The following is a 12,244-nucleotide window of genomic DNA, read 5'->3' as shown; positions in this document are numbered from 1 at the left end:
TCTCTCTCTCTCTCTCTCTCTCTCTCTCAAATAAGCTCTCTGCTTGTTTGTATGCCCCTGACTTCTGCTGGTGTCCAGCAACCATTGTCACACTTCTGGTTTGCTTCTTTTTCCATATACTTACTACTGTTTCCACACTCATCATAATAACTCTAAGACCTATGTTGATTCCATTTCACTGAAGGTTTAGTTGAATTTTTTCTCATGGTGATAATGCTCATCACTTCTGCATAATATTACAAGGAATTCACAGAATTTTGGTGACTGTTCTTTATCTTTACACTCTTTTTTTTTCTGGTTCACACATTCATATTTGTTGTTTGTTTATTTGTTCTGATATTCAGTGAATCGCATCCTATGTTGCTTTACTATAAATTGCACACGTATTTATTGAGAGCATATAACACCACAAAAATACGTATTTTACCTGCAAATTGATGTTTTCTTTCTGCATACTGAAGTCTGGGCAGAAAATAATTTTTCTTTAGAAATTTACATGTATTTATTTCAGTAATCTATATTTTACCAGTGCTGTTAAATCTAATGGCTGCTCAATATTTGCTGTCCGAAAGATTTTGTTGCGCACTGTGAAGTTTCATGATGATGATAGGGTTGGGTACTGATCTCTTTGTAGGGTTGATTCTGAGAAACACTGGTAGTTCTGACGTGTGTTCTTATGTTGCTTCTTTAACATTTTCCTCCGTTTCATTCTCTGTGTCTCTCCTTTGGCACTCCCCTGAGCTTTAAATTGCATCTCTTGATTGATCCTTTAATTTTAGGTTTTCTTTCATACTGTTAAAGCCTGTATTTGTTTAATCTTCCTCTATTTCCTGAAGGTCGTCTTGTTCATTATTTCCAAAATTTAATGGAATTTTTAATGTGACCATATTTTATATATTTGTAGCTTCTTTTTTCTCATTTCATTTTAAATACTTTTGTTTTTATTTCTTAGTTTCAACATCCCTCACTTCTCTAAAAAAGAGTAGCGCTGATATATTTAAGGTTTCACTTAGCTTCTAGGATTCCCTCTTTTTTAACCATAGTATTTTTTCTTTGGTCTTAATTTATCTTTCACAACAGAAGTTTTGCCAGATATTGGGGACTCTTTGCTATCCACTTGATATTAACTAGGGCATACTAATGTGACAACGGGACAATTTTTGTTATTGAGAATTCTCATATTTCAGTGTTAGTATCTCTTGGTTGTGCAGCATTTAGCTTTTTCAGAGAGAAACCTTTCTGCATTCTACACGGTAAGTGTAGGGCTGGCTGTGATTGCCCTAAAAATCAAGTGGTAGAAGGAAGCTTGAGTCATTACAGTTTAATATTTACATATCCATTTAATGTGCTTGCTTACTATAAGAATTTATTATCTTGCCAAACATCAATCACTGACATATTGGAAACCTGAGCCTGTCTTGTCAAATTATTCTGGAGAGGAAACCGCCCATTTCTTATTTAGGTGGAGAAACTGGCTCTATGGAAAGAGTGGAACTGCAGAATTTAAATCCTTCTGATGTATGTTTTCAGATAGACTCCTTGTTTTTACTTCCACATTTTAACCTTGGGATCAACAGTAAAGGGTCCTGCCAATTTATCGTATTTGGGGGGCATTTTAATACCTAAATTAGCTTTCTGCTCATTTACACCTTCTCTGCAGACACATATAGAAAGCTATCTATTCTTCATTAAGTCAATTAAAAGACACATAGAGAAAGCTATCTATTCTTCGTTAAGTCATTCATTTTCAATATTTTACAGATAAATCGTCATAACATTTTATCATCAAATATCTTTTGTTTGCTTGAGAGTGTTTTTAAAAAAAATTTAAGGACATTTTGCAGAAATTTAGATAAATTAGGCAGATATAATGTATTAATCAATTTTCAAATGCTGCTAATAAAAACATACCTGAGGCTGGGTAATTTATGAAGGAAAGAGATTTAATTGACTCACAGTTCAGCATGGCTGGAGGACCTCAAGAAACTTACGATCATGACAAAAGAAGAAGCAAACATATCCTTCAGCAGGAAGGAGAAGTGCCAAGCCAAAGGAGGAAAAGCCCCTTATTAAACCATAAGATCTTGTAAAAACTCACTATCATTAGAACTGCATGAGAGTAACCGCCCCCATGATTGAATCATTTCCCACCCAGGACACATGAGAATAATGTGAACCACCATTCAAGATGAGATTTTGGTGGGGACATAGCCAAATAATATCAGATAGTTCGTCTTTTAGATCAGCCATGTTTCACTAGATATCTCCCAAATCAATTTAATACATCTTTTGCCTATGAGTAAGAAATTCCATTTTTCGGTATATTACATTGCCATGAAAATTTTGGTCTTCAATATAAAAGTTTGCTTCCATTTCTTTCACCTTCTATTAGTACCATATATTTTAATATCATAATTTTATGTCATTTTTAATCTATGAAAATACAGCTTCACTGTAAATAAGTGTTCTTAAATGCTTTTTAAACTCATCTCCTGCATCATTTATTGATTTAAGAAGAAATATTATCTTAGTCCATTAGGACTGCTAGACCAACAATACAAAAAACTACATAGGTTATAAACGATGTCGATTTATTTCTTACTCTTCTGGAAGCTGGGACGTTCAAGAGCAAGGCACCGGCAGCAGCAGTACCTGGTAAGGGCTCACGTTCTCACAGATGGCTCCTTTCACTGTGTCCTCATATGGTAAAATGGGCAAACAAACCAGCTTCCTTGGGCTTCTTTTATAAGGACCTTACTCCCATTTCTGAGGGCTTAATTCTCAGGGTTCAGGTTAGGATCAGATCTGGGTTACTCAAATTCTACACATTCCAAAAAGACCTGTCTGTCTTCAGAACTGTGGTCCTCAGCCAGCTGCTACAATATAACGTTTAGCCGGGCACGGTGGCTCACGCCTGTAATCCCAGCACTTTGGGAGGCCGAGACAGGTGGATCACGAGGTCAGGAGATCGAGACCATCTTGACAAACACGGTGAAACCCCTTCTCTACTAAAAAATACAAAAAAATTAGCCGGGCATGGTGGCGGGCGCCTGTAGTCCCAGCTTCTCGGGAGGCTGAGGCAGGAGAATGCCGTCAACCCGGGAGGCGCCGGAGCTTGCAGTGAGAGGAGATAGCGCCCCTGCACTCCAGCCTGGGCGACAGAGCGAGACGCGGTTTCAAAAAAAAAAAATAAATAAATAAATAAAAGGACAACGTTTAAACTATTATAAAGTATGTTCTATACCAAAGGCCTTGTGCAATGCTATATTTATGGCAAACAGCCTGTTTTTTTATGCCTGAGGACTTGATCCATGCTATATGTGTTTGAGCAGACAATTCTATGCAAACAGTGTGACTTATGGTGAACAATTGTTTTTCTCTTTGCTTGTAGAAGGTTCTGAAATATGAGTACCTGTGGTAAGTCACACAGGGGCTGCATGCCTATGTGATTGAATGAAAACTCCATAGACCAAAGCTTGGTTGAACTTCCCTTGCACGTGTTATCACACCTTGTTGGTGGGAGAATGAAATGCATCCCGATGTGACTCCACTGGGAGAGGACACTGTGTCTTTGTCCTTTCTGTTGTTATAATAAAATTCCTTAGATTGGGTAATTTATAAACAACAAAAAATTATTGCTCACAGTTATTGGGGTTAGAAAGTTCAAGATCCAAGTGCCAGAAAATTTAGTGTGTCATGATGTATCCTCACATGGTGGGAAAAATAAGCAAAGAAGTTCTCTAGAACTTTTTTTTTTAATAAGGACATGAATCTGATTTATGAGGGCAGAGCCCTATAACCTAATTATCTCCCAAAGACCCCATTGCTTAACATTGTCTTGGCAGTTAGGTTTTTATATACAATTTTTTTTTTGGGGGGGGGCACCAACATTCAGATTGTAAAAATCTAGAACCTTATACCTGATTTCTCCTTGACTTTACCCTATAAATCTTTTCCCTTTGCAGATTTTAATTTGAATCCTTTCACTGCAACAAACATCAAGGAGTATAATATTTTATTCTGAGTTCTTTGAGTCCTTCCAGTGAATTATTGAATCTAATTGTGGTCTTAGGAACCACCAATGCACACAAACACATACACCCAGTGATATATTTATATGTGTGTGTGTGTGTGTGTGTGTGTGTGTGTGTGTATAAAGGTTGGTGCAAAGGTAATTGCAGTCTTTGCTATTAAAAGTAATGGCAAATCCTGCAATTACCTTTGCACCAATCCAATACTTACATGCGGCAATATACAGACATATATATATATATTTATACACACATGTATAGTTACAGCAATTCTTATGTCAGAAATGTGGATCATTTGAAATTTTTTCTCTGTCTTTGAAATATATTTTTGTCTTAAAAGAATACAAACTCGTCTGAGTGCAGTGGTGTTTACAACTAATTGATCACAACCAGTTACAGATTTATTTGTTCCTTTCCTATTCCCACTGTTTCATTCTACTAGCCTTTGAAAAAATAATAAAGATAAGTCAATAAATAAAAATGAAATGATATTTCTTGATAAAGATCTCTAATTTTAATAGAGTAAAATATATAAATGTTTATTATGAGTTTACCTGTGTTTTTGACAAATATTCTTTACCAATTTAAGATATTGAAGATATCGCTTATGGAATCTTCTAAAACCTATAAATTTTACTTTTAGGTTTAGGCCTATTATACATATGAAATTAATTTTTTGCCTGATGAGAGAAAGAGGTTAGGCAAAACTTTTGTTTTTATATGTTCATCCAATCACTCCAGCAACATTTGTTGAAGATACCTTTTTTTCCTTTGCTTGGATTGGTGCCTTTATTGAAAAATAATTGATGATATGTGTGCGTTTCCATTTCTGGATTACTCATTCTGCTTGATTGATCAACTTATTTATTATATATCAATACCAAACCCTTTTGATGAATATAACTTTGTAGCCAGCCTGGTAAGCAAGTGATGTATACGCTCAAATTTTGTATTTGATTTTGCTTTAAAAAATTATTAAAACTCTTCTAGATTACTTAGATTTTCTTATAAGTTCTACTATGCATTATTGGCATATTTTTATATTTTCTTAAATGTTTTATAATTTTTATACTATATATTTTGTTGATGTTTTCCCAAATCTATATGTAAGCATTTTATTCCTTAATGCTATCGGAGATTTTTTCTGCTCCTAATATGTATATATATATGTTTGTTTTTGAGATGGAATCTCACTCTTTTACCCAGGCTGGAGTGCAGTGGCGCGATCTCAGCTCACTGCAAGCTCCGTCTTGCAGGTTCACGCCATTCTCCTGCCTCAGCCTCCCGAGTAGCTGAGAGTACAGGCGCCCGCCACCTCGCCCAGCTAGTTTTTTGTATTTTTTAGTAGAGACAGGGTTTCACTGTGTTAGCCAGGATGGTCTCGATCTCCTGACCTCGTGATCCGCCTGTCTCGGCCTCCCAAAGTGCTGGGATTACAGGCTTGAGCCACCGCGCCCGGTCTTTTTTATTGATTTCTAGTTTAGTTCCAGAGTTTCGCCTCTGTTGCCCAGGCTGGAGTGCAGTGGCGCGATCTCAGCTCACTGCAAGCTCCGTCTCGCAGGTTCACGCCATTCTCCTGCCTCAGCCTCCCGAGTAGCTGAGAGTACAGGCGCCCGCCACCTCGCCCAGCTAGTTTTTTGTATTTTTTAGTAGAGACAGGGTTTCACTGTGTTAGCCAGGATGGTCTCGATCTCCTGACCTCATGATCCGCCTGTCTCGGCCTCCCAAAGTGCTGGGATTACAGGCTTGAGCCACCGCGCCCGGTCTTTTTTATTGATTTCTAGTTTAGTTCCATTGTGGTTAGACAATACACTTTGCTTAATTCCAATACATCTAAATCTGTTAAGTTTTTTTAGTAGTTTTGTTTTATAGCCCAAGATGTTGCATATCTTGGCATACAGTGGTTGGCACTTGAAAAAGATATTTATGCTATTATTGCCTGGGGCGTTTGATAAATGTCAATTAGATGCTGTTGGTTGGTGAAGTCATGGAGTTCTAAATTATTACTGATTTTTATTTAGTTGCTCCATTAATTGTTTAGAGAGGAAGATATTTAAGCCTCCAACTGTAATCGTGAGTTTGTTTTTATTTCTGTCAGTTTTATAGGCTTGGCTTCAAATATTGTATAGCTTGCTTGCTTATTGCATATACATTTAGGTCATCTTCGTGGATTGACCTATTTATCATTATGCACACACACATATATATAATCAGATAAAGTAGACTTCATATACATATATATATATATATATAGCCACACTGTTTTCCCTTCACCATTTATATAATGTCTTTTTGACAGTTTTACTTCCATCCTTCCGCTTATATCATATTTGAAGTGAGTTTTCCGTAGGCAGCATACAGTTGAGTCGTACTTTTACTTTGTCAACCTCTGTCTTTTGTTTGCTTCATTTTCCATTTACACATAGTGTGATTTTTGATGTTAGAACTTGTATCTGTCTTTTGTTTTCATTGTCATTCTCTTTAAAAAATTTCTCTTTCATTTTTCTTTATACTGGCTACATGGATTTTTAATAGGGAATTTATTTAATCTGTGGAGTCTATTAACCTAAAATATGTAAATAATGCTTATTAAATTATTTGGACTTATAGAATATTTTATACAAGGATATCGCAATAATATTATAAAAATATCATACCGACATAGCATAGATAGGCACAAATTTTGTTAGTTTTTAATTTTAGGTACCTATTCAATTAATTATTGTATTCTAAAATAATAGTTGATATTTGCATAATTTGCATATTTTTCTTCATCAGCTCTGCAAATACTATACATTTTTATTCCTTTATGTCAACTTTAAGTAAAATATAACAACATAAGAAAATAGGTGGAAATATGACTTCCCAAACATCTCAAAGTGACTCAGAATCTGGACATAAGACAGGAATCCTGTCTCCTAGACTAGTCAATACCACACCGCATTGTACTCAGAGGAATTATATAATGTTGTTTGGCACAAAACACATTTAAAACTTAGCTCTTAAATTATTTCAATAACTTTTTAAACAAATTAAACATTTAACAAACTTTGAATTAGAGTGTTTTAAAATCTCATTTGCAATCATGAGTTCTTCCATATTTTTTTTAAAGAACACGTTGATAAATTATTCAAGGGAAAAACAGATTGAAGTTAGTAAAATCTTCGTTGTTGCTATTACTATTCTAAGTAATTGAAATGAATCTCTTCTTTAATTCCTCATTTCATGCTCTTCTTTAATGCTCATTTCAGCATTTCTCATTTGGAATAATTAAATTTCTGACATGGGAAATATATGCAATAGGTGAAAGGTAAATAATTTATCTTATATTATCTTTTCTACAACTGGATACATTTTCCATCAGAAAAGAAGAAGATGAAGATGAAGAAGATGAAGAAGAAGAAGAAGAAGAAGAAGAAGAAGAAGAAGAAGAAGAAGAAGAAGAAGAAGAACAGCAGCAGCAGCAGCAGCAGCAAAATCACCATTCAAAATATCTTCAAGTTGGGCAATTTTTTTTCCCTGTTCCTTCCAGAAAGTGAAAGTAAAAATTGGAAACTCCATATTTGCTCAGTGACCAGGCTTATATATAGCTTTTTTATTCCTTTTTGAAAATCGAAATGGCATTTTCTGTAAGTAGTTTATTGTACTGAAATAAACTATTTGAACATTAAATTTATTTCTATTCTTTTTACATTCTCATTTGTGCAGTGCACAGAGGGATCCCTTGGACTTTGCGGCCAATTCAACAAGGCAAGTCTGGTTTATGGTACTATGTGATGTGAAATCAATGTGTGTAGTAATAAAAGTGTGTACACATTCAAAGTGTGTATATGTGTGTGCTCCTGTGTGTATATGTGTTGAGTGCTCCTTACTATAACTAAATTTTTAAAAAGAATTTTAAAAAGCATGTGTCTGTATGATAATCATTTTCTTTGATTTATCTAAAAAACATGTCCCAATTTTCTCTCCCCGACTTATAAGAGAAACTTAGTTGCATTGAGTTTGTCTGGATGATAAGAACTTAAATAATTGACGAGGTGATTATGAGGTTTTCAACTAAAGGCTCAATACCTAAGACCTACATTTTACATAATCAAAGATCAAATCTTTTGAAATTTATATACAGGAATTCCCAGTATCTACCCAGAGAGTACATTTACTTCTGCTACTAATCCCATGATATCTATGGCTGACAGATTACAGAAGTCAAAGATTTGAAGTGTAAATTAATAAATAACAACACTCAGAGGTTTTGAAGCATCCTATTGAGACTAGTATCTTTAGCATCACCTGGAGATGTGTTAAAATGTAAATTCTCAGGCCCCACATGATACCAGATAAATCCTAAGATCTGGTAGTAAGCCCCAGGAGTTTCTTTTAATAAGTAATAACAGATGATTCTGATGCACACATAAGTTTTCTAATCGCTACTCTATTTGATAAATAGATTAGTTATTTCCTGGTTTAAAAAAAATGTTAGTTTAGGTGATCATAAAATAGCTGTATTTTTTTGTAAACATCTCACTTAGCAAATTATATAAAATTTTCAATTACCAATAGTTCATCATATTTATAACGTACAGTATTACAAAATTGTCCTTGAATTTTAGATGGTTTTCATTTTCTCATCTACACCTAATTCAAGCCTTTGCCAGTGCTCCTTGCATTCTCTTCTGTTTTAATTTTCCTCTATTACTTATTATTGTAAACTTCTTCCCACACCAAGTTTACATATTTTTACCACTCTATGTACTGGTATAGTCTTCAGATCTTCATAGATGCTTCAGAACAAGTTATATTTTCAGTTGTCAGTTTTCAAGACTTTTGATTTTATCTTTCTTGCCCTCTCCTCTCAAGTTGGATTACATTGCTTTTTAAGAAGAGACAGGTACTCAAAGCATGCCTGCCTAAGGTTACTGTCATTTCCTTCACCAGGAAAATGATACCATCCAAAGTTTTAAACAGCTCAAGACTTTATTTCCTCTTTTTTTGTACATTTTCAATCAAATAAATATATTTAGAAGCTTAAAAATATTTCTGTAGGAAAGTTTTAAACAGCCGAAGAAAAGACTGGATCTGGAATCAGAGACTTGTTTCAAATTCTAACTTGGGCGATGATTAATTATATTGCCTTAGGAAAGTCAATTAACATTTCTGGGACTTCATTTCTTTATATGTAAAATGCAATAATCATTTCTGACTTTCTTGTTTGTGTGAGGTTTAAGATAAATTTAGATGAAGCATCCAACTCTAGATATCAGACATGGCTCTTGACAGAAATCAAGACATGGTCACTCTGTGTGCATACAGCTTTGGGAGAAAAACTACAAAATTAACAGAAGAGTCCCTTAGGCTATATGCTATCATAGATAAGCATTTCTTTTCACGCCGATTACCAAATGATACGCTATTTTTCCATGAATACTTTTAGTTAAAATAATATTCTAAAAATAGCTTGGTATACAGATGTGTGAGGAAAAAATGAAAATCCTTTTACAATATAAATTATTGCAATATTTGCCCACATAACTTACACACAAATTGCCAAATATAAAGTTGTGAATTTGGTTCATCATAATAAAGACACACTGAGTATTTACCCTATGAGATGTATGCTATTTCACTTTAGTTTCAAAATGAACTTACTAATAGCATTTTTGCACCAGTTTTACAGATAAGAAAATGGAATCACAGAGATGTTAAGCAGTTTTTTCAAGGACACAATTAACAATGGTCAGCCAGGATTGGAATGCTAGTCGCTGGTCTCTGAAATGTCTCCTTAAAGCAAGGTACTCGGTTACATCTCTAATAGAAATGTACCCAAATTAATCAATTTAGTTATAAATGCAGTCTCTGTTGTGATTTGTAAATATAGAAACAATGGGACCTTTGGTACACCACCTTCTTACAATATCCTAGAGAGAAACTGCTGAATGTTAAACCAACACACACACCTAGTGGAATCTATCAGACACAGGACAAGATTAAGGCAGCTTGAGATGAGAGGGAACGTCTTTGTTTCTTTCCATTTTCATACTGATTTGTGAGCAGTGATCACTGAATCAGAGTACCTGTGTTTTGTAGTAAATATCAGTCGGTTACCAAACTAGTAGCCACTAAGCAGTTCCAGACCTTGGTGTTCTTGGTTTGTTTTGGGAATGGATATTGAGGGCTATGGCCAACCCTGGTATCCAGACTTTTTAAAAATAGCCTTAATGAAATACAATGTATACACTTTGGTTCAACTCTGAAAAAATAATAGATGTTACAGAAAAAGACCCAGGTTTTCTCTAGACTTTTGGCTTAAGGGACTGAAGAAAAGAAGATGTGCTGATTTTCCTCCAAACTGTCTAATCCATTTGCTCAGGAAAGGAAAATAGACAAAGAAATGGGACGACTGCCTTGTCAGGAGCTATAAATGGACTATTTGGCTGCAGTTTCTTATTTTAAAGTCTCTTAGGAATCTGCTAACAGACAGCAGGACATTGATAAACCCGAATAAAAAGTAACCCAATGACATTTTTTTCAAATTTACTTTCTGCCTTAAGTTTTGCTTTCCTTATGGTATATCAACTCTGACATCAATGTCTTTTCTTATGAACATATCTCTGCATTAGCACTTCAAGGTCTGTGGCAGGATATAGCTTCATGTTAATTTATGGGTCTGAGCACTCTTTGGAAATTGCTATCATTTCCAAACCTGTTTAAAATGCCTGTGTGACATTTTCCATGAGAAGACTGACACTAGAATCAGCCTGATTGATTTTGGGGAGAGAATAGATGTGGTATCACATTCCAAGCTGGTTTAGAAAAGGGAACAGCCAATTTAAAATAGCGTAGTAGAAAGACTGGAAGTCCAAGAGCTGAGTCCCACTTTCATATCTGCTTTTTAACCTGTATGGCTGCAGTCAGTTCAATATCCTTACATGCAATAACAGCTAAGAAATATAAATACAAGTAATAACAATAGGTATACAACAATAAACAGCCACTCTCCCTGGAAAGTAATTTATTACATCTTAAAGAGAAGGTAAACTAAACATTGGCAAATACTTCCCATTTATTTTTATTTCCCACCAAGTCTTCCTTATTCACTGATTCTTCAGTAGTACCTATCCTCATACACTTCAAGATAATGTTAACATGTTCTAAATAAAGGTTTGCCATTTTGCAGGTTTTTTTGCAGTTTCCAAACATTAACATTTGCCTCCTGGAACATCGTGTAAGAAGATATGCTCGCATCTTGCTATAACTATGTCCTCAGGGTCCTTGTATTTGAGCAGCCTTATAAGATTTACAACAAGGTCCTTTGGCATAACAGGACTTGGCTGTGATTCAAGTTGGATTTGCCTTACAACAGAATAGCTTCTGGAGTGTCAGAAGAGGATTTCAAAGCATTTTTAGAGGCATTTATTTATTTGTTATCATGGCTTCAGTTTTATAGACCTAGAAATGATACTTTATAATATTTTCTGGAGGTTAAATATTTTTATCCATGTATTTTCATTTGTGTGACAAGACCTGTGTCCTCTTTCACATTTCTAATATTCATGGTAAGTCATGTTACAATCTGAACTATTTTTCACATCTTTGAGTTACTGGTTCTGTTTGTTTATACTTCTAATTAATAGATAACCTATGAGATTCTTCAATCCTCAGCTACCAAGAGGGTGACCAACAATTCAATTCAATTCTGACATTAAATACACCATAAGTTTTAGGGCTCTGTCCTTCAAGACTGCCTACACTTCAGATATCAGTTGCAATGGGACGCCAATGCTGCCCACATTTCTGCCAGGCTGGCAGCCACACACATACACACACAAATTTAGGGGTTCCCATGATTTCTCCCTCAAGTTTGATATTTCACCAGAACAGCCCACATAACTCAGGGAAACACTTTACGTGTGTTTGCTGGTTTATTATAAAGAATGTTTTATAAGATAACAGGATACATCTTTGATAATATTTGAAAAGAACTCGCTATAAATAGCAAAAAGTTTTCTTATTATATCAAGTAACTTTAATTTGATATTACTTATTCATTTTCATAGAAAAATTCCAAATTACATATTTTAACACTTTAAAGTCAACTCCAAGGAATGTACTGATTTTGGGGGCATTTTGCTTCTCTATGATTTCATTTACCTATTTATCTAATAGTAACTATCATTTCTTTTGGTTTATTTAAAAATCAAAAATCTGATTAATTC

The sequence above is a fragment of the Mandrillus leucophaeus genome, unplaced genomic scaffold (genome assembly GCF_000951045.1).
Source record: "Mandrillus leucophaeus isolate KB7577 unplaced genomic scaffold, Mleu.le_1.0 Scaffold31, whole genome shotgun sequence".
NCBI lineage: Eukaryota > Metazoa > Chordata > Mammalia > Primates > Cercopithecidae > Mandrillus > Mandrillus leucophaeus.
This window is presented reverse-complemented; position numbering follows the sequence as displayed.